This window comes from Loxodonta africana, chromosome 23, assembly GCF_030014295.1.
Source record: "Loxodonta africana isolate mLoxAfr1 chromosome 23, mLoxAfr1.hap2, whole genome shotgun sequence".
Taxonomy (NCBI): Eukaryota; Metazoa; Chordata; class Mammalia; order Proboscidea; family Elephantidae; genus Loxodonta; species Loxodonta africana.
Window position 1 is genome coordinate 50,270,288 of NC_087364.1, and position 24,773 is coordinate 50,295,060.

General features: G+C 38.0%; 1 protein-coding gene across 1 annotated transcript in view; it reads right to left on the reverse strand.

Moving 5' to 3' along the window:
• SPATA16 (spermatogenesis associated 16) overlaps positions 1 to 24,773 on the reverse strand; it is a 279,707-nt gene that overhangs the window by 80,339 nt on the left and 174,595 nt on the right. The window lies entirely within an intron of this gene.

Below are 24,773 nucleotides of genomic sequence, written 5' to 3' on the forward strand. Positions count from 1 at the left end.
AAATATTATTTCATATGAAGAAAACCAATTAAATGAAGAAAATTTGTAAATAGGCTTCTCCAAACAGAGCTTGCTTTAAGATAAAAATAAAAATTCTATTTTCTAAGGTGTCACATTTTACTTGATTTTAAAAATCAAAATCTTATGTCTAACATTATAATTAACTTACTCATGAACAGGCATTGGTGAGTAATTTGTACTGAGAAAGTTTTCTTTAAAAAACTTAGTTGAAATATCTAGATATAAGTATTTTCTATAAATAACATAACAAGCTAGACAAACTACATTTTCTTCCAATACCTGGGAAAGTCTTTTTGGATAAGAGAAATCTTTCTCAACTTCCTCTCAGCAAAGCTTCCCTTCCCTCCAGATCACAAGAGCCATTTAAAATGGATTCAGCTATTTAAGAATTTCTTTAAATTATTTTTGCTCATGGAATGTTCTTGATAAGGCCCTGCCATCATCCTGAACTTTCTGCTTTAAATAAGGCCATTACAACTTGTAACAGACCAAAAAGAAGTTATGTGAAGTTTTATAAGGACTCTATTCCTTTCCTACAACTTTTTCTTCTAATGAGGCTTGAATGTTGAGTAAAAAAATGAAACTATCTATAGTTATCTCATTTTTCTGAAAATGGCATAAAAGCATATTGTTAAAAAAATTTGTATTTATTTATCGGAATAAAATTTCTCCCTAACAACTAAAGGTGCCATCATTCAATAAGGAAAAATAATAGTTTTGTGTTTTCCAACAGAGAAAGGAAGTCATTTAACAAACAACAAATTATATTATTACCTGCACAGTGTTTTCTAAACATGTTTCCTATTGATATGAAAAGCAATAAGGAATTGATTTTACACTGAGAAGCCTAACTGAACTTGTTCATTTTCTACTCCATTCCTCGGTGACTTCAAATGGCCTCTGTGACCATCCATGTTGTCTGTAAAACAGCAGCTTTGCAAGAAATTTACTGGAAGCGAAGGCCCTCCTTTCTCTGGGACTAGCATTAGAGGCTGATGTAAAAATCAATGGCGGGGTAAATTTCTGACAGAATGACAGAATTTGCATTGCCCACAACACTCTACTTCCCAGGTTCAAGAAACTGCAAGGAGAACGAGGAATATAGTTTTAAGACCAAACCCACAGCCAGCACTCAGATGCAGTTAGCAATGGATTGTGAGCGTACAGCAAGGTCTAGATGCTGAGGTCCACCTGTGAGATTTTGAGGGGTAGGAAGACTGATGCAGGTGGCAGGCCTGAGGTGTGGACTGAGAACTCAAATAAGGTATTTAGGCATCAGGTACTGGTCCTGTGGCAAAAATAAAGATCTTTTATATTGAGGCAGAGAAATAATTTCTTCAATTTGGAGCTTAGCTAGAATCAATCCTGTGAGTGATGACCTGTCTAGAGTAAGCACAGAAGTGTAGCCCCTAAATGTGCATAGAGTGATGTGCTGAGTAGGAAAGATGTTTTATACCTCAAGGTCTACAGGTCATGATCTAAGGTCATAATCATCTCTAAGGTCATGATCTGATGTTACTTCCTTTTGTAAGCTTTTGGTTCCTAACACCTAAATAGCATTTCTAATAGTTTCTATGAATCCTTGGCAGAATGTTTTGCTTTAAATTCTGGACCAAAAATTTTAGCTAGGGTACTTGAGCCTTCAATTTGCTTCCAGAAAGGCATTAGCAGTATCCTAGCCAGGCCAGGATGGAAGAAACACTCTCTTCACCCCTTTCTTTTCCAACTGTTGGCAGCCTATGTGACTGCTGGCAGTGTAGTTTCCTAAGCCATCTCACAGCGGGGATGGTAAGACGCATGCCCAAGAGCCTAACCAGCTTCTCTGCAAGTGGCAGAAGTGTGGTTTTCATGTGGCAGCTTGATCTGTTGGTTTAAGTATCTGTGCTCTTGGCTTTAAGCTCAAGTCATTGCATTCGGACCTTCACAGGGCAGTAGAGCAGCCTCCCCGCACTCCCATCTACACTCAGAACCAACAGAGATGGGGCTCTTTTGTGGCTTCTGCAATTCGTCCTAGGCTGGGTAAGGAAGTGAATGAGCGAGCAGACCATATATGTATGAAAAAGAATTAAGTTTTCAGTGGGGATACTTTCCCGATCATATTTGTGATTTAAAGTTGGGTTTGACTTCCATAAACAGCCTAATATGTTCTAATTACGTACAAATTGAAAAAAATTACACTGAAGGCTTTTTAAAATTAGAATATTTTGAATTATTTATAGACATTAAGGTAAAAAAAAATATTTTAATGTACTTTTCATCACGAGTTAAAGTTTTTTTCTTAGGTTTGAAAATAGAAGAAACCAGAAAAGGAAGTGTAGCTTGGAAAAACCTAAGTTGTACTAAAAGTGGAGGTAGACTTCAAATGATTTTTTTTTATTTTAACACAAAGATTCTGTGATTAATGCTTCTTGCCTGTTCTGTGAGCCCCTCTGACGTCAATAAATGGTGAACTGATTGTGTGTAGAGAATGAGGGAAACAAGCAGTCTACACATTCTGTTGTTAAATGTGGATTGCTGTTTATTACGTTTTCACTGCTCCTACTCAAAAAACAGCTTGGAAATTTGTTGTATACATTTAGGGGTTCTAATAACTTTCTATTGTTACCCTTGTATTTATCAAGTTCTAGGGCTTACGTTACAGTTACATAAGCAAAGGGTATGTGTGGGTGGCTCATTTCTTCTGTGAACAATAACTCACAATGATATCTTCTTGTACTTTAAGTAAAAAGAGCCACTTGCTAACTCCGAAATCAACCAGCCCAGGATAACTTCAAGGTAAAAGAGACTATGGGAGAAACAGGAGTAAGATACTTCATTAAGTGAAGAGGAAAAGTAGTAAAAGCAGAGGGAAAAAGGGTAAATAGTAAAAAGAAAGAAAATTCATTGCCCTCTTGTAATCTAAGACGGTTGGTTCTTCATGGTGAACTTTTAAGTACACTCAAGGTGGCCAGAATAAAGCTGGAAGAAACTATGAACTTCAGCTATTTCGGGGTAATGAGATTATGTAATTTTTTTTCTGCTGGAAGATTGGTGCAAATTGTAACTCTGTGTGCCTGGTGCTAGTGATTCAGTCAGTGGGAATCCTGTCATTCCTAATTAGAAATTGTGACCAAATTACTATAGATTATTATCAAATTATTCCTTAAAAGCTCCCAGTATTAGGGTTGACTATACTTGCCCTGGTGGAAACCCTGGTGACATAGCGGTTAAGTGCTACAGCTGCTAACCAAGAGGTCAGCAGTTCGAATCCACCAGGCAGTCCTTGGAAACTCTATGGGGCAGTTCTACTCTGTCCTATAGGGTCGCTATGAATCGGAATCAACTCGACGGCAGTGGGTTTTGTTTTTTATATTTGCCCTAAATGATTTTCTTAGAATATTAGATCTAGAAGGGATCGTAAGAATTTTCCATTCTGAATTCACTGAGGTTCGGAGAGCCTTAAATGATCTTTCTAAGAATGTAAAAGTTTTTAACTTTATAGACTTTAGAAGTAGGGCCTCCAAAGTTATACCTCACTTTCTTCTTTTTGAAAATTATGAATTTGCCTCTTGAGCACATGGTCAGACATTTCCCAGACTCTGCTGCAGTTAAGTTTCGCCATGTGGCTGAATTTAGACAATGAAATGCAGTGGAAGTGAAAATTCACTTTTCTCAGGCCAAGCACTGATCTTTTACTTTCTTTCTCTATTAGCTGGCTGAAGAAAGAGGACTTTCAGGACATGAAGGAAGATGGAGCTACAAGATGGATGCAGGTATATTCTCAAGTTGTTAATTGGAGAAGAATGAACCAGGAACAACCACATTGGACTACAGCATGAGTGAGAAATCAACTTCGATTGCTTTAACCTACCAAATTTTGGGATTGTTTGATGTAGCAGTAGTCTACCCAGACTTAATACACAAATAATAATAAATGAAAATTGGAATCTCTCTGATAATCCATTTTATCTACTAAGCCTTATGTATTATGAAAAATTAAAGGAAAACACAGTTTTTTTTGTAATTTTATTTATTTTGTTCTTGTTGTTGAGAATATACACAGCAAAACATACACCAATTCAACAGTTTCTACAGATACCATTTAGTGACACTGGCTACATTCTTCGAGTTGTACCATCATTCTCACCCTCCTTTTCTGAGATGTTCCTCCCCCTTTAACATAAATTCACTGTCCCCTAAGGTTATTATCTAATCTTTTCAGTTGCTGTTGTCAATTTGATCCCACATAGTTCTTAAAAGAGCATAATGCTCAAGGCAGACATTTTTTACTAGTTAAGCTAAACTTAAACCATTGTTTCATTTTAAGAAGACTTCAGGGGACATTTCTGGTTTAAGGTTTAAAGATTGTCACAGGACAACAGTTTCAGGGTTTCATTCAAACTTCATGGCCCCAGGATGTCACGAGAATTTTAAATTCTGTTATATTTTCTCGCTTTTGATGAGAATTCTTCCATGAACACTTTGATCAAAATGTTCAATAATGTTAGCTGGGCACCATCCAGTTCTTCCGGCCTCATGGCAAAGAGACAATTGTTCATGGAGGCAGTCAGCCACACATTTCATATTCTCTTTTTATTCCTGGCTCTTCTTCTTCCTCTGTTGTTCCAGGTGAATACAGTCCAGTTGTTGTGCTTTGGATGAGTGCTTGCAAGCTTTAAGACATCATGCACTATGCATCGAACTAGGAGGTAGAGCAGAAGCACTAAGCATGTTATTAAGCCATTTAACTGGGATGTCCCAAGAAACCATGACCCTAAACCTCCATACCAAGAAACCAAATCCCATGAGGTTTTTGGTTGTAGTAAGCCATAAGCAGCCTTAGAATACTGTTTATTTTTGTCATTGTTGTAAATATCTCTATCACACAATTTTTTGCCAATTCAACTTTTTACAGGTGTACAACTTATTGACAGCAATTACAATAGTTGGCTGTGCAACCCTATCTTTAATCAACATGATATTTTAAATGATAACAACCTTTCATTTAGTAGTATGATAAATGCTTTTTATATTTGCTATTTCCTTAAATCCTCATAAAATCTATCTAGGTAGGTATTACTATCAATTGAATATTATAATTGTATTTTTTTATTTTCAGAGTTTACATTGTTAAATTCAAAGAAAGCAGTGCTATACGTGCAAGTTATAAACGTTTGATATGGGGTCCTTTAGTCTTTGGTGACTAGTGTGGCTCTTTGTTATTATATCAACAACAATACAAATTTGAATAATGACTAAAATTATCTAGAAAATGGAAAAATAAATCTGTGAGCAGTATTCTTCAAAGTTAATCCATTTAACTATATATTGGCTTTAATTTGAAAGATTCCAATTTTCTTGAAATTTAGAATTAACCCAAAGAGCAGAGTTTCCTAAATATCTTTCCTGAGAGTTTCCTATAAATCCATTGACTGTATTATTTATACCATAGCCAGGATTGATATTCTATGATGATTTTATTAATGTAATTATACATATGAATAAATATATAATAGATGATCGTTTGCCTGTGTCATAGTGATCAACATTTTAATGCTGAAATATTACCTTAGATTTATGGAAGTTCCTTTATGAAACAACCTTCAGTATATGCTCTGTATTTTTCTAATAAAAGAAATATCTGGCAGCTTTGCTGTGAAGTCTGTCAGCCTAGTGATGTAAAAGTTATAAATATCTTCATGCAGTTTAAGTCAAGATAACTTAATTTTTATTTGCATTGTCTAGAAATGGCCAAAGATTATATGGGCAGGTTACTTGTACCAAGATAAGACAGATTTTTGGATACCTTTTTGGATTCTCTTTTATGGGCTCCTTCCTGTTTAAAAACAGCCATAATAAATATCAATATCATTTTAAATTCTACAATATGTAGATCAATTTAATTTTGCTGTTTGTGAACGCTATAGAATTTTAGAACACATACACGCATACATATATATATTTCTTTTTGAGAGGGGCAATTTAAGTTATATCCATCAAGCTTTTAGAGCATATTGGGGATAATTTTGGGAGTTGAAAAATGGAAGGATATGGATATGTTAGAACAAAAATAATCTCTGCACTGTACTCCGTTGCAACTTTTAAATCCAAAATTAAAATGCCTGAGAGAGTTCCAAAACTGAAGCAGAATATTTAAATATATACCAGCATAATAGAATTTTAACACAAGGGACCTTAAAATCATTTACTGTGCCCCCTTATTTTGGAGGTGGCAAAAATGAGGTCCATGGAGGTGAGGTCACACATCTAGCCAATGGTAGTTAGGACTAGAACACAAAGAGCTTGGGATCCTATTTAATGTCCTTTATACACGAGAGACTTTTGCCTCTGGAATTTTAAAGTACACTAATTTCATTAAACTGATCTTCACTATGGAACATAATTTAATAAAAATATCATTTTTGAAGGTTTAGCAACTGATGTAGGATTTCATTATAAGACGTGTTCACCTACGAGGTTTACCCTCATTATGGTATAATCACCTAATACCCTCATAGATAAAGTTATAGGAAGTTTAAAATACAGGGGTATTTGGAGAGTGGCTTGGAACCTATCACTGTACAACTGCATTTGGAAGACTTGAAAACGAATAACAGTTGAACGAACATGCTTGAGGGTTGCATTGCTTTCTTTCATTTAAATTCACGGTAAATATAAACCAGAAAGGTCATTTGTTTGAACTCTTGGGGAAAAGTATCTATAAAATGTGCAAAAATGTAAACTAAATAACTCCAGGAATGTAAGAACATATTTTAAAAAGTGTAATTGCTTTATCAGACAGCATCCAACTGATGAGATATAAATATGAAACGATTTATTTTTCTCCAATTACTGATTTTTACTACTTGATCTTCTGAAGCTCCCCTTTTAATATTTAGTAAAATCTTGGGCTCAGTCCATAGATTTTCTGTCAGTTTCAGTTAGTAAAACTGAGTCCCACCCAGTTTCAAACTTCAATCACATATCAGGTTCCAGACTTTTTCCCTTCCCTTCTCTCAGCACAGACTTGGTCAGGGACTCAAGGACTCCAGTCCTGATAAATTGAAATTTTACTATGGAAAAGGGGGGATCTATATATAAAAACAAATTGGCATATTTATGATGTTTTGCTTGTGAACAGTTACTCTTGATTCCTTAGGACTGCTGTTAGGGTCACAATAACAACTAACATTTTCATGGTGTTTTATGGACATTAGTTTCTACCACTTGAAACGCTCTGGTTGGGAGACATCTTTTCATCCCTATTTTAGAGATGAGAATGCTGAGCCTCTTGCTGAAGTTAAGTGGCTTCCTCAAGTACCCAGATCGGCTAAGTGTCTACCCTGCAGGTTTCAACTCTTCAGTCCTGTATCTTTCTGCTACACCACAGCTGCTTCCCAAGAGTGCTGTTGTGTTCGCCAAGCACATTGATGTGTGTTGTTTTATTTCATTCTCTCAGCAACTCTGTGAAGTAGGTTTTGTTTCTCCCTCTCTTTTCTCCTGTTCGGGGTGTTTTCTGGTTTATGGCTCCTCAGTACCCTCTACTCCCTTCCTTAGAAGCAGCATATCTCTGTCCACTAAATGCAGCCTGGTGGGCCTCGCTGACCTGCTCTGCCCTGCTCTAGGCAAGAGATGTGCTCACAGTGCAGTTGAATATTCTATCCCTGGGATTTGAAACTAAAGCTGAATGACTCAAAGACTGAGAACAGTTTGTGCTCCTCCAGCTATGCCAAAGAATCCCAAAGAGTTGTTGTCAGCCCAAGCTGCTCTGGTTGTTGTTATGTCTCAGCCTGATCTCTTTCATCTTCCCTTTCATATTGTGAGGGTTCCAATAAACTCCTTATTTGCTTAAGTTGACCAGGTTAGTTTAAGTTACTTGTGTTACTTGTGCTGGTAAAACTGTAATTTATATACTTGCTTAAAACTTTTTGCTTATTATTACCAATTAGAACACACAGAACTGTCTAATGCCTCAGACAACTACCCCAGTACAGAACTTCAGGGGACAAGGCTACTGGTGGCCAGGGAGACACCCAAACTGACCAGCAAGGGAAGATAGAGTTGACTTTGTCCAGGTGCTTCCAAAAAGAATTGAGTCCATAAACTGTTCCTTTGCTTCCTACATGAACTGGGAAATTTGGTTGAATAGCTTCTATATCTTTTCATACATAACATTTTCTTTTTTCTGTTCAAGGCTACCTTGGATACTCCTATTAGTTACCCTTGAATAAAAATATTTGTGATGGAAAAGGGGGTAAATTGTGTGGTTAATAAAGGAAGAGGGAAATTAATGCTTTTCCCCCAAAACTTTTTAGGTTTAAATTCTTCAAGGTCCAGTTCAAATGCCACTTTCCAGATCTCTCCAGATGGAAGTAATAACCCTCCTATGGTCTCCAGCTGTTCATCTTGAGTTAAAGTTATTTTTGTATATGTCTTTTCTTCCTTACCAGATTATAACCTTATTAAAGGCAGGGCTTGTATCTTATTATTCATGGCATTGTCTACATTGGAAAAGAAATTGAAGCAATCAAGGATTTGATTCTCTTTGGATCAGCAATCAATGCCCATGGAAGCAGCAATCAAGAAATCAAATTATGTATTGCATTGGGAAAATCTGCTGCAAAAGATCTCTTATAATAAAAAGCAAAGATGTCACTCCGAGGACATCTTTGTGATCCAAGCCATGGTGTTTTCAGTCACCTTATATGCATGCAAAAGCTGGACAATGAATAAGGTAGACCAAAGAAGAATTGATTCATTTGAACTGTGGTATTGGCAAAGAATATTGAATATACCATGGACTGCCAGAAGAAGGAAAAAATCTGTCTTGGAAGAAGTACAGCTAGAATATCCCTTGGAAACAAGGATGGCGAGACTTTGTCTCACTTATTTTAGACATGTTATCAGGAGGGACCAGTCCCTGGAAAAGGGTATCATGCTTGGTAAAGGGTCATGGGGAAAGAGGGAGACCCTCAATGGGATGATTAACACAGTGGCTGCACCAATGGGCTCAAACAGTAATCCTTGTAAGGATGGCATAAGACTGGGCAATTAAACACAAGCTCGTTATATATAAGGTCGTCGTCAGTTGGAGCTGACTCAATGGCTCCTAACATCAAGAACAACATCGTCTACATAGATGACATGTAATAAATAAGTGGCTGAATAAATGGGATGGCACTGAAATAGAAACAGAGCATTTTTTGTGTGCTAATATGTTAATATTAGATAAAGAATATTAAGGGCGAAAATGCTGAAACTGGCTAAAATCAAGCCTTAGATTATGTATGATGCTTCTATTAGCAGAATAATTTCTATAGGGTCACTTTGAGTTGGAATCAACTCGACGGCAATGGGTTTGGTTTGATATTTTTGACTGCCTAAAATTTAGCTGGCATTAATTTTCCATCATTTATACTTTGTGGCAAAATTTTATTTCCATTCTCTGAACATGGGGCGTGACGGAGTTGGAAGGAATCTAAGAAATTATTCTACAATCGCTCAACTTTGTAACCAAGGAAACTGAAGCTGAGTGAATTCTGGTGATTCATCTGAGGTCACAAAATTAGAGATGGAAGCAGGACAAGAACGCATATCTCCTGAGCACTGAGCCTTTTTTCATCCTCCTAATTAGATTGTAAATTCCTGGAAGTATGGGATCAATTATTACTTTCATTTTTCTTTTCCCATGGCTATCTTATTCCTGTCTAAAAGGACGACTAGAGCTGAGTGTAACACTAACTGAGAAACAAATATACCACATCAAACCAAAACCAGATCAAGACCCCTCTTCAATAATCCTAACCCAAAACAGAATATTCATCTTTCACACCTACTGGCTATAAATAAGACTATTTTATCCACTGGCTACTCATTAAATTTAGAGCATTTTTTTTTTTTTATAAGCATAGCTGTCTCAAAAAGAAACATTTGCAAAAATGAAATGAAAGACTTCTTGATAGGGGAGCTTAAATAATAATGTGCTCGGGTTGGTCTAGCTTATTTAATAGCATAGCACATATAATTTATAAATAGAATTTAAAGTACGTTCTTGTTCTAAAGACCCTGAATAATTTTCTGCTTGCACATTACAGAACACCAGCTGATAGAGACTCAGAGTTACAAGTGTGGGTTTTAGCAGCCTCCAGACTCTTTAGCACGCCACAGAGCTTTTATTCTTGATGACTTAAAATGAATCACCAAAAGGTATTGCAGGAATAAATAACTATATTACCTGCAATTATTTCATAAGCTCAACTGGGTATTGCTAATGAGATTTAGCCTCTGTGTTCAGTGGTTAATGTCAACACAGTTTGGGACCCTTCTTTGTCATCGTGCATTTAATTTCTCTACTTCATTTACTCATATAAAAGGAGGTGTTCCCTTTCCTAACTGTATGTTGTTTTCCGATTGTCTTTCTTGACTGGTGGTTTAGACTGCAGTATGGCTTGCTGGTGCATGCTGCTAATTAATGGCAGACCTGGGACAAGGGCTGGGTGACCTGGCTCCCAGACTTTTTCACCTAGCATGTATTTTATCTCTTGGGCGACTGTGCAAGATGACTGAGAGGAAAAGTCAAGAATTCCCTTGAAGAGGTGTATGTTGGAGAAGAAGCTAAAAGAATTTGAGGATGTTTAATTTGGAGACAAGACTTAGGTCGCAGACCATCAACTCTCAACGTGCCCTTGGATTCTGCCCACACGAACCTCTTCTAGCTCATTGGTAAATCCATAAAACTCACTTATTAATTGAATGAGCCTTTACTGTGCACTGGCTAAGTGCTATAGATAAATCATTCTGTTTATTTCTTAAAACAACACTAGAATGCAGGTGTTATTACCCCATTTTACAGATGCAGAAACTCCTCCGGAAATAGATGAGGAAAGTCAGTCTTTGTAGAGGTTCTACTACATGCCGTAGTTCATAAAACTACTAGATCTGAATTAGTCCTATTTCAGTCAGAGTCTTGTGCTCTTAACCATTATGCTATGCTGCCTCATAAATAATCTCTACAGCCCCTTTCAGCACCAAGATTCCAAATTTTAGTTCTTGCATAGAGCTCCAGTGAGCAGAGGTGGAATCCTTAGCAGGAGGAAGAAAATTCTAATTAGAGACTTTCAACAAGCAAACTGTTCATCTTGGAGGCTAACAGCAGCTCCGTGTCATTGGTGGTACACCCACCAAAGAGGGATGATGGTCTATCTGGAAACCAGTAAAAGTGACTACTATGCCACATAGAACAGTTTCTTTATAGATATTATTACTCATAGTTTGTCCTTACTGTTCCTTGGCCTCCCCATTATTTCCTGTCTTTTCTTTTTCTCTTTTTATCTCCTTTGCCTGCAATTAATCTCTACCAGGATGTGGCTCCTCCTAGGGGACTTCATATTTTAGGAAACAATAGGTTGCAGGAGGATGATATTATGGGGCCGGTGGCCACCCATATGCGCTTCCCCATCATCTCATCCTAACATCAAGATGTATCAGAAGAGGGGTAATTGCATCTGTTAGAAATGTGACCAACTCGTCAAAGTGTATATATGTTGTTGTTGTTAGGTGCCATTGAGTTGGTTCCAACTCTTAGTGACCCAGAAAGAAACACTGCCTGGTCCTGTGCCATCCTCACAATTGTTGCTTTTTGAGCCCATTGTTGCAGCCACTGTGTCAATTCATCTTATCTAGGGTCTTCCTCTTTTGTGCTGACCCTCTACTTTACAAAGCATGATATCCTTCTCCAGGGACTTTTCCCTCTTGATAACACGTCCAAAGTATGTGAGATGCAGGCTCGCCATCCTTGCTTCTAAGGAGCATCCTGGCTGTACTTCTTCCAAAACAGATTTGTTCCTTCTTTTGGCAGTTCATAGTATATTCAATATTCTTTGCCGACACCATAATTCAAAGGCATCAATTCTTCAGTCTTTCTTATTCATTCCCCAGCTTTCGCATTCATATGAAGCAATTGGAAACACCACAGCTTGGGTCAAGTGCACCTTAGTCCTTAAAGTGACATCTTTGCTTTTTAACACTCTAAAGAGGTCTTTTGAAGCAGATTTGCCAAATGCAATACGTTGTTTGATTTCCTGACTGCTGCTTCCATGAGCACTGATTGTGCATTCAAGTAAAATGAAATCCTTGACAACCTCAATCTTTTCTCCATTTATCATGGTGTTGCTTATTGGTCCAGTTGTGAGGATTTTTGTTTTCCTTATGTTGAGGTGTAATCCATACTGAAGGCTGTAGACTTTTATCTTCATCAGTAAGCACCTCAAGTCCTCTTCGCTTTCAGCAAGCAAGATCGTGTCACCAATCCTGATGCCACATTCTTCTTCATATAGTCCGGTTTCTTTGATTATGTGCTCAGCATACAGACTGTATAAGTATGGTGAAAGAATACAAATCTGATGCACTCTTTTCCTGATTTTAAACCATGCAGCATCTTTTGGTTCTGTTTGAATGACTTCCTCTTGGTCTATGTACAAGTTATGCAAGAGCACAATTAAGTGTTCTGGAATTCCCATTCTTCCCAACGTTATCCATAGTTTGTGATGCTTTTCATAGCCAATAAAACACAGATAAAAATCTTTCTGTTTTTCTCTGCTTTCAGTCAAAGTCCATCTGATATCAGCAATAATATCCATCATTACACAACCTCTTTTAAATCCTGCTTCAATTTCTGGAAGTTCCCTGTCTATGTACTGCTACAACCACTTCTGAATGATCTTCAGCAAAATTTTACTTACGTGTAATATTAATGATATTGCTCAACAATTTCTGCATTCTGTGGGATCACCTTTCTTTGGAATTGGCACAGATATGGATTTCTTCCAGTCGGTTGGCCAGGTAGCTGTCTTCCAAATTTCCAAATGGTAGAACATTGACCATTTCTTTTTGGTACAGTGACTGTGCATTCCATCCATTCTTCTCTTGATGCTACCTGCATCATCCTTCAAAAGTACAACTCGAGGCTTGAATTTTTTCTTCAGTTCTTTCAGCTTGAGAAATATCGAGTGTGTTCTTTCCTTTTGGTTTTCTAACTCCAAGTCTTTGTGCATGTCATTATAATATTTTACTTTGTCTTCTTGAGCTGCGCTTTGAATTCTTCTGTTCAGCTCTTTTACTACATCATTTCTTCCTTTTGCTTTAGCTACTTGACATTCAAGAGCAAGTTTCAGAGTCTCTTCTGACATCCATTTTGGTTTTTCTTTCTTTTTTGTCTTTTTAATGACCTCTTGTTTCTTCATGTATGATGTCCTTGATGTCATCCAACAACTCTTCTGGTCTTTGGTCATTAGTTTTCAATGCATGAAATCTATTCTTGAGATGGTCTCTAAATTCAGGTGCAATCTACTTAAGGTTATATTTGGATTCTTGTGGACTTGTTTTAATTTTCTTCTGCTTCTACTTGAACTTGCATATGAGCAATTGCTGGTCTGTTCTGCAGTCATCCCCTGGCCTTGTTCTGACAGATGATATTGAGCTTTTCCATTGTCTCTTCCACAGATGTAGACAATTTGATTCCTGTGTGCTCTATCTGGTGAAGTCCACTTGTCTGTGGTTGAAAAAAGGTATTTGCAATGAAGAAGTCGTTGGTCTTATAAAAATTCTAACGTGTGACCTTTGGCATCATTTCTATCACAAAGGCCACATTTTCCAACTAACAATCCTTCTTCTTTGTTTCCACCTTTCACATTCCAGTCACCGGTAATTACCAATGCATCCTGATTGCATGTTTGATCAATTTCAGACTGCAGAAGTTCATAAAAATCTTCAATTTTCCCATCTCTGGCATTAGTGGCTGGTTTATGAAATTGAATAATAATCCTATTAACGGATCTTCCTTTTAGGAGTATGGATATTATCCTATCGCCGACAGTGTTGTACTTCAAGACAGATCTTGAAATGTTCTTTTTGATTGTGAATGTGTTGCCATTCCTCTTCAATTTGTCATTCTTGGCACAGTATACCATATGATTGTCTGATTCAAAATGACCAGTACCAGTCCTTTAGCTCATTAATGCCTAGAATATTGATCTTTTTGCATTCCATTTCATTTTTGATGACTTCTAGTTCCTAGATTCATATGTGCTGACCTTTTGGTTAGTAGCTACAGCTCTTAACCACTGCATCTCCAGGGCTCCTTGCACATTTCTTGTTCCTATTATTAATGGATGTTTGCAGCTGTTTCTTCTCATTTTGAGTTAAGCCACATCAGCAAATGAAGGTTCTGAAATCTTACTCCATCCACATCATTAAGGTCAACTCTGCTTTGAGTAGGCAACTCCTTCCCAGTTGTATTTTGAGTGCCTTCTAATCTGAGGGGTTTATTTTCTGATGCTATATCAGACGGTGTTCTGCTGCTATTCATAAGGCTTTCACTGGCCAATATTTTCAGTAGACTGCCAGGTCCTTCTTCCTAGTCTGTCTTAGTCTGGCTGCTCTGCTGAAACCTGTCCACCAAGGGCGATCCTGCTGGTATTTGAAATACTAGTGACATAGCTTCCACTATCACAGCAATATGCAAGCCACCACAGTATGACAAACTGACAGATTCTAGGCAGAAAGAATATGTGTGTGTATATACACAGACATATATATATATATATTTCTATGTGCTCTGTGACAACCAAAAACCACAACTTCAATTGATATGAAAGAAAGTGAAATAAAGTGCTATCTTCAAGAGAGGAGTCACTATACTTCCAAGTTATCCGTATTCAAAAAAACCAAAACCAAACCTGTTGCAGTCAAGTTAATTCTGACTCATAATGACCATATAGAACAGAGTAGATCTACCCTATAGGGTCTCCAAGGAGCAGCTGGTAGTATTGAACTGTTGACTTTCTGTTCAGCAGCCCAGCTCTTAACCACTATGCCACCAGGGCACCCTATCCATATCCAGTCTCTATTATATCTCTGATTTGCATCTTTTGCATGAATGCTACAGCAGGCTAACTCCCCAACTGATGAAGAATAAAAAAAAAAAAAAAAAAAAAATGAAGACTTGCTATGTCAATTATAATAGGTTTTTAGTTTGGGCTTGAAAAAGTCCTCCCAGGGTTTTCTGGAGGTCATTTTGTTTCATAGGTTGTTCACTCCTAGTTTAGGCTCCACTATATGTAATAGGTTTTGGTATATATAATAGTACCTATGCTTTCTTGGTTAAAAATAGGTTAGCTTAACAGTTTATTTTACGATCCTGAGAAAAACTAAATCATGCCACATGTTAAAGGTTGACATTTGAAATGCCAAGATCTTGTTATTTAAAGGAAGAAGAATTATCATGAAAAAGAAAATGAATCTACCAGCAGAAACTATAGCACAGGTAGAGTAGGCAGTCTTCAAAAATTAATAAGAAAAATACAATCCTATGAATTCAAGAAAAGAGGTGAATTTATTTTTAATTAGTATGCAATGCCATCAAAAGGATGGCTGAATATAAATAAAAACATTAAAAGCTTTGAGTTTTACTGATTATTTTATACCTGGGTGAACACAGCTTTAAAAACTTCATGATTTCATGGAGTAGTTATTCCACACCTCCAACTGCTAAAAAAAAAAAAAAAAGTGACCTCAATTTCTCTGCAAGCTTGTAAATCAATAACCCATAAAAATCTGTGGGAAATATAAAAAACAACCATAAAACCCTCTAAATTTGGTTTTGCACATAACAATTTTTGATTTTTAGATGCAAACAGAAACAAAGAAGGCATTAACATGCTTGCAAATTTAAACTGGAAGGCAAAGCTGCTATGCAAACCAAATAACCTCATGGAAATTTAGCAGACTAGGTACAAGATTTCTGAGAATCAAAGAGCTAGACCTAAACTTGTTCAAGTAAGAGAAGGCCCCAATTGCCTTCCCTAAAACCCATATCATTCTGAAATGAGAGAAAATGAAAATAAATTTAGAGGTCACTTTTTTTCCTCCTTTAAAAATGTTCAGAACCCAAAAAGCTTTTTAGGAGAGGGAAAAAAAAGAAAAATCCGACTCCATCTAAATGGTGACGGCTTCCTCCATCACCTATTGACAAAACCAAATCAGTACCTTTAAAAAAAAAAAAAAAAGGTCTATTCTTATTATTTATGGTAGTTAAGTTCTATAAAGTTGCCATGAACACGGAATTAGCAAAGACTGAGCCATTGCTTCTAGAGGGAAATACAGGGCGAGGTTCCTGTAAGCCTCTGGTCACACAGTTTCATCAACTGATCAATACATAATCTTGTTCTATGTGTGTTTCTGTTTAAAGACACATTACTTAATGTATATAATATATATTGTTGACTCATTAACCTTGAACTCATAGCCAAGAGCAACTCAGGCCTGAAGAATCTTATCTAACATACTTATTTTCTCCATCAGGCACATCACAGCCTTCTTGTGCTTAGGAACATTAGACAACACTTCAGCACTATATTTTGGAGTGATTTTAAACAGCGAAAATTACTGAAAAAAGCACAAAAATGTGAAAAACATGGCACTAAATAGACCATGAAGGGGCACTTGTTTACAGTATGAGCACTGACACAAGAAGGCAGAGCATTGCCTTGTTGGACCTCGCTTCTGAATGGGCCTACTCAAATTTTTTGTCACTCTGTGTAAGTCCTCCAATAAGTGCTGCAAGTACTGATTTTGGGGTTACAATTACAATTTAGTGAGTAGGCAATTTTGCAAATACAAAATCTGAAATTAATGAAGATTGGCTATATACATTTCTGAAGAAGGGTGCAAAGTAAGTAGTGGGCAGGAATGGCTGAGGAGTAATTGTTTTGCTTGATATGATGCCATTATATCCTAACGTGCCTGAGTTATCAACCTGCAGATGGAGAGCTAATGTATATGTTAAGTAGGGTGACCTCTGCAAGACACTTTCTGAGGTGGTGGCAGGGTCACCCGGCCCCAAATTCTTGTTCTAGCAGTGATGTCACTAGAGGAGTGTGCAGGTGCAAATCACACACCAGATACTGTCAGAGAGGGTGACACCAAAATGACCCCAGAGTCCCCAGAGGCGACAGGTGGGCCGAAGCCATGGTGGGAGAGACCACCAAGACAGTGGCACCAGTAGGGCTGGTGTCACTCATCACTCAGTACAGTAACTTAACCTCCCCCCACCATGACCTGTCAATCAGGGTGTGGGTGTTGGGCCAAGGCACGCACCACTGGGCAGAGAGGAAGGGCTCCACCTTGGCCAATGCGAGAGGGGAAGAGCTGTGGAGCCGCTGAGGATGGAGACTGGAGGGGTGGGGCTGTGCAGTGCAGCGCTGGGCCCTGTGTGGGGGCAGGGGCAGGGTGAGGGTGGGCCACTCAGCCCACAAGGGGGAGGATTTGCTGCCCGCTCAGCCCACCCCAGCAGGGTGACACCATGAGTTACTTCTTGGTGACACCAACCCAAGTGACACCACTGTTCTAGTGTGACCATTATAACTGACATTGCTTAGCAGGGGACAAAGCCATTTATTTCACAGTGAGTTAGGGCTTCAAAGGTGGCTCTCTGATTGAAATTTGATGGCAACGAGTTTGGGCTGGTTTTGTGTTGTTTTGTACTGTTGAGTTGATTAGGACTCATGACAACCCCATATATTAAAAAGCAGAACTGCTCTATAGACTTTTCTTGGCTGTAATCTTAACAGAAGCAGATTGCCAGGACTTTTCTTCTGTGGAGCCACTGGGTGGATTTGAACCATCAGCCTTTTGGTTACCAGCCAGCACAAACCATTTGCACTACCCAGGTACTTTAAATATATATAACAGTACTAAAATATACAGATGAATTTACATATGTGTGTGATTCAGTTTTCTCTGTCCCTTCTTTCTCCCCTGTCCCTTTCTTACTTCCTAATGCCTGGGACACTCACAGAAGAGCAATGGGCAGTAGACCAACTACACAAAACTATACAACCAACAAATAATGTCACGGTCACTATCTCCTTCATAGGAACACTCAACCTTGGATCAAACACATGCCTCAGTTACATCTTTCATTTAAGAGTGAACCTCTCCTACTGGCATGATACCTCAAATAGCATCAAAGCAAAACGAAACACAGGCAGCATTTAACAACGCTGGTAACCATGGAAACATATCATTAAAGAATATATAAACAGGAATGAATAATTAGATGGGAAATTCGTTTCTACATTTATCTTTTTCAAGACCCAGGAAAGGAAGCTCTCTTTTACCTCTCGTCTCAGTTTGGACACTTCCTCTTTAGCCTGTCTTCTAACTGAAAAATATGGAAATTCATAAAATGGAAATTTTAATGTTGCCTAGCTTAAAGGACAAATGTCTTTGTAGGCAAGTGACTAAAAAATATTATCACTGTTTTCCGGATGGAACCTTGAATGCAGGAAAGGATCTCAAAGTAGCAAGGACTTTACTTTGAGGGAGGGGGCAGGAAAACCTGACCTACATCATGGTGAGAAGCAGACAGGAGTGACTAACCTTTAACAAGAGGAAGCAGAGGACACCTAACTTACTAGGGGTCATCTACTTAAGTGGGAAGACTAAGGGGAGAATCTGGGCCTTATGAAGTACATCAGTTGTACTGTTCAGCAAGCAGCGTCACCAGTGCAGGCCACCTAATGCTCTATCATTATATATAAGGCAACTCCAGGTAAAAAATACGATTGGCTAAGTTGGTCATCACTAAAGTAAAATATATTGGAAATGGCCTTAGAGACTCTCTAGCTCAGGGGTTGTGCATCAGAATCACAAGGAGAGCAGTAACAAACAAACAAAAACAAACAAATAAAATACAGCTTTCAAGACCCCACCTGAGTATGGAAATCTAGTATTTTAAATATTCCTCCAAGTGACTCTGATGCAGTCTGTTACTAGTTGAGAACCAACAACTGAGGCCAATTTCCTCGTCTCACAGAAGCAGAAACTAAGGGCTAGAGCAGTGTGGCAGATTGAATTGTTTGTCTCAATTTTTTACCTCCATGTAGCAATATATCATATCCATACCTCTCATGGCTTTGTAGTGGACAGAATGGAATGACTAACCTTGTCCTTGGACTTGACCACATGGCTTGCTTTGGCTAATAAGATGTTAGCAAGCATGGTGTGAGCAGTGACATGACATGTGTGCTTATACTGTTTGACTTTCTCTCTTGGAATTCTGCCTTTTGCCATTAGACAAACAATTGGTCATAAAAGGATGAAAGATGTGTGGAACATACTTGCACCTCCCTGCACCTTGGAGGTAAACCCAGGCTAGCCCAGCCTGATGAGTCAAACCCAAGCCTTATTGTTATAAACCCCTGAAATTTAGAGTAGTTTGTTATATCACATTATTGTAACAGTAGCTGACCAATACAGAAATGAAATAACCAAAATTGAGTACTAGCACTGGGACCAGAATTCAGACTTTTGAATATCAGACCAGAATGATTTCCACTGATCCATGTTGTCTATTTTATTTTGCTTCCTTTCCTTTATAGACTTAAACACAGCTACCTATTGCCTTCACAAGCCACTTCTATTTGGTCTATATTTCCTGTATTCCAGAACATTCTGGTCTCCTATCTCAACAGAGCTTACCTCTCCCCCCAACTTGTTCCGTCAGGATTCTGCTTTCACCTTTCTAGAGAGATTAAGAAATCTCAAATAAGCTAATTCCCACAGTTGTGTTCTGAAACCACCCATTAATGAGTTAAATAGATAGATTTATTTTTGCATATGATATGTGGCTGACCAGAGACTCAATGCCAAATGTTGGGAATTTAAGCATGATACATAGCAAGTTGAAGGGGAAATACTTTTGTGAGTGGCTTTAGCGGTTCTCAAATATATCTAATCTAAGTATTTATAGGGTCTGAGCTGCTTTCAGATACTCCCTGATCAATTTTTTAATGAACTTGCTGCCTGACAGAGACAAATAAAGAAATAGATTTTACATATATAATGTTAAGAGACATGCTCATATGGTATTTCTATTTTGTTCTTTTCTGTGGAAAAAAAAATTCACATTGAAGTTAATCTTTAGAGCAAACACATTTTTCTTCTCCAGAAAATGTAGGTATTTTGTTAAAGATAATAAAAAAATCTTTCATGTTCCTTGACCTCATTTTGCCTGTAATTTCATGTTGAAGATTTTTTTATTCTGAGGTTGAGGTATTGTAACTTTTTGCTATATAAGTGGCTGATATTGGGATGATTTTGCAATATCAAGAAATGAAACAAAGAAGATGAACGATCAGTTTTCATTGTTAGTTTAAGTGATCAACTTCTGTTCAGTGATAAATTGTCTCCTGTCACTCTCTGGTCAGTGCAGAAACATCTCTTAGCTTACTGCTGTCTTGCTTTCCATGTTTGAAAGAAGAAGCTAACAGCCAAGACCTTGGGACGTGTACGGAGACAACAGTAACACAGAAACCAGTGAGCCAAAAGACTCTACCAGAAATCTGCAATCTTCTCCAAATATTTGATGAACCACAGACTCAAATGAAGCACAAAATTTTTCCACAATTGTGTATGTAAAGTACACAGAGAGAGAGAGAGAGAGAAATGTTCATTGAATTTATATTAGCACTAAAAATTTTTATTGTGAACAACTATGCCAAAATATTCTCATGTCAGACATTATTGTTTGAATTTCATGTCACACCAAGGTTTAATTTGGTTGATTTATTAGTTTAACATATTGAGTTGCTTTTTGCAATGTACTTTGATGGCACTTGGAAGAAAAACAGGTTAACAAGAAATGGTGTCTAACTTAAATACCAATAGTCCAGGAGTTTTTCTTCATGTGTGCTAGAATATATGCTCCTTGAAGACAGGTTGATGTTTAGTTTGTTCCCTGCTATATACCCAACACATACCACTAAAAGTGCTCAATAAGTATTTGTTGAATGAATATGAATGACACATATAACTTCAGAATAAAGAAGAAATGCATCCACTAACTTAGAAATAGTTTGGACACACTGAATTGGAAAGGCTTTGTGAATCACCGTAGTGCAATTTATGGAGGCGCTATAACTGACACCAACATTCTGGGAGCTTTTTTTGGCTTTGGGTGTGGGAAGTAGTAAATGTTTCTTGCTAGACCCAACACTACAGGAAAAAAGGTTATTGCAACAGTGAGCATTATGCAAAGTGAGAGTACTGGAGGGGTCTTAGCCTGTGGTCCATGAATCCCTAAAGTCCATGGAAAGGCTTTAGGAGCAAACAAACTATGCACCATTTTCCTTGCGCATGTGGTTTGGGGAAAATCTCTTTTTGTCTCTCAGTGTAGCCAGCTCCTGGTTTTGTCCTTTGAGAGTAGACTAATTATACCAAAGATGTATGGTTTGTGTGTGTGTGTATAAGGTCCCTTTTAGAAGCTATATAGGCCACTGATATCTTTAAGATGGTGAACAATTCATTGCCAAGTACGACTTGAATTGGATGGGGAGTCTTGGTGTTCTCTGCACAGATGGAGGACCTGGGAAGTTGGCACTGCTCAGTCTTTGCTGTTTCAATGAAGAGAGATACTCCACATGTCAGGTTTTTACATGGGCCTCTGTTGGTGTCAACAGCCCTTCCAGCAATCCCAAAGGAGGTCTTTCTGCTGCTGTGAAAGTCTCAACTTCTCAGAGCCAAGAGCTTGAATCAATGCCTTTTCAGGAGATCTTTGTCAAGATTTGAGAGTGCACCATGTTGTTCTGTCCTACTGATGAAGTTTGTTGGCAATGCAGAGAAGAGGTTTAGAGTGATTTAATTTGGTTAGTGCTTTACTTTTTTTTTTAAAGAGAAAAGTAAAACCCCTTCTCAGGACAATTTGATAGTGAGAAGTTCGTTCCAGGACTTGCTTTATACTGGCTGACATCTTAGCCACGTGAATGAGGTAATTGTTTTAATTGAAAATGCTGAAATGAGTATTAGAGGTGGTTCTGAAAAAACTACGAGCTTATTTAACTAAGTGGCTAATCTAGAAGAGGTGATTGGAGTTAAATAACAATATAATTTTCCAGCATTTGAGGTGAGACTGATAAAAGTCTTGAGAGTTTCCAGGGACAAAAATCTACAGATAATTGGCAAATTGGCTTAACTCTTATTGTCTTTGTCCAGACAATCTTTAAATTGAAACAAATTGCTGACACAGGTATCTTTGATGATACACAGACCTAACAAAGATGACCTCATTGACTTGAGGACAAAAGAAATGATGTAATATGAATCCAAGTAGAAAATTTTGGTACTTCTTGACACATACCTACCCTTATCAAATATTGTGAACTACAGGAGCTCTGAGTCCTTTGCTATAAGAGACTTTGTGAATCTGGGTTTAGCCCTTACTGCCTCCAAAATGAAGCAATAAAAAATCAATGGGATGTAAAATATATTTCTATTTCTTACTTCAGAAAAATTACAACCACCTTCTCACAAGAGTAAGAAAGCCATATGTCATGGATTGAATTGTGTCCCCCCAAAATATCTGTCAACTTGGCTAGGTCATGATTCCCAGTATACTATGATTGTCTATCATTTTGTCATCTGATGTAATTTCTTTATGTGTTATAAATCCTATCACTATGATGTAATGAGATGGATTAGTGGCAGTTATATTGATGAGGGAAACCCTGGTGTGTAGTGGTTAAGTGCTGTGGCTGCTAACCAAAATGTCTGCAGTTTGAATCCACCAGACGCTCCTTGGAAACTCTATGGGGCAGTTCTATTCAGTCCTATATTGTCGCTGTGAGTTGGAATTTTCTCGATGGCAGTGGGTTTTAGTGGTTTATACTGGTAAGATCTACAAGATTATATAGGGTCTTAAGCTAATCTCTTTTGAAACATAAAAGAGAGAAGTGAGCAAAGAGACAGGAGAGCCTCATATCACCAAGAAAGCACTGCCAGGGGCAGAACGCACCCTTCGGACCTGAGATTCCTCCAAGGAGAAGTTCCTAGACCAAGGGAAGATTGAAGATGAGGACCTTCCTCCAGAGCTGACAGAGAGAGAAAGCCTTGCCCTGGAGCTGGCACCTTGAATTCGGACTTATAGCCTACTAGACTGTGACAGAATAAATTTCTCTTTGTTAAAGCCATCCACTTGTGGTATGTCTATTAAAAAAAAAAAAAAACCCACTGCCATCGAGTCGATTCCGGCAGCACTAAATGACCAAGACACCATAATTCTTTGCAAATGCTGACTGTGTATGGGATCAATTTCCAGTGCACTGAGATAAATAGTAAGCATATTTTCCCATATATGCACTTATAAGTATTGTTTCTAGATGGATACGCATAAATTGCATCGCATTCTCAAAGGGGTCTGTGACTCAAAAAAAAAAAGACAACAATTAAAGAATTAAAGTAGAAGATGAGCTGATGACGCAGCTTGCTGTGTTTAGTGGGCTTCCTCTGCATTTGTCTTGTGGGCATTCTGCCACAAAATTAGCTGTTATCACCTTTGCTCACTCCAGTTTGCTGAGCAGTGCAGACCAGAGTGGGCTCTGTTACATTGCAGGAGATAAAGCCACACACATTACAACGTGTGTCTGGGAGCATGCCTGAAAATGAAGGCTGGAGAACAGGAAGGGGGAGTGGAAGAAGACGGAAGCTTCCCCGTCCCCGTACCCCACTACTTTTAAATCTAACCCTGGATCTGAGGGGCACGGGGCTTAGGAGGTGAACTAGAGTTTACTGTAAAGTTCTTCTTGAAACAATATTATTATGTTAGGGGCAACAATAGCTACTTCAAAATAACTCATCGTCAGCCTGACTAGGTACTTCCCATTTTGCTAATTATTTCAGAATTATGATGAGGTCCTGAGGTGTTCTCGAGGAGGAGGATGGCTGATAACAGGAGACTGTGTATCAGGTTATAGAGACATGCATTCAAGTACAGTCGTGACAAGTTATTTTCAAATCTCTCTACCTCTGAAGAGGTGATGCTGTTATAAAATAACATGTGCAAACATTTTTATTCAGAGTGATATATCCCAGTGTGAGATGTCATATAGTGTAGAGCTTTATGCTTTTTTTTTTCTTGCTGGATTGATGATATGAAAAATATTCCTGATGCAATTGAAAGGTGTTCTTGAGCTCACCAAAGCATCTATGAGTTCTTAAGTCAACAATGTATGAAAAAAGGGTTAACTGGTTCTCAATCTTTTATATTCGGAAAATTTCCTTTTCTTGTTTAAGAGCTCTAAAAAGAATAACCACCCAGAGTTGTAGAATTTTTATGTGCTTGAAAAGGAAGATACATAGTAACTTTTTAACTTACAAAGATGATGAATATGCTGTTGCTGCTTGGTGCCATCTAGTCAGCCCCAATTCATTGTGATCACTTGAATGGAACACTGCCTGGTCCTGTGCTAGCCTCACAATGGTTGCTATGTTTGGGCCCATTGTTGCAGCCACTGTGTCAATTCATCTCATTGAGGGTCTTCCTCTTTTTTGTTGAGCCTGTACCTTACCAAGCATGATGTCCTCCAGGGATTGGTCCCTCCTGATAACATGTCCAAAGTACATGAGATGAAGTCTCTCCATCCTTGCTTCCAAAGAGCACTCTGGCTGTATTTCTTCCAAGACAGACTTGTTTATTCTTCTGAAAGTCCTTGGTATATTCAAAATTCTTAGCTAACACTATAATCCAAAGATGTCAATTCTTCTTCGGTCCAGCTTTTGCATACCTATGAGGTGACTGAAAGTATCACAGCTTGGGTCAGGTACACCTTAGCCCTCAAGGTGACATCTTTGCTTTTTAACACTTTAAAGAGGTCTTTTGCAGTGGATTTGTCCAATGGAATGTGTCATTTGATTTTTTGACTTCTTGACTGGTGAAGGTA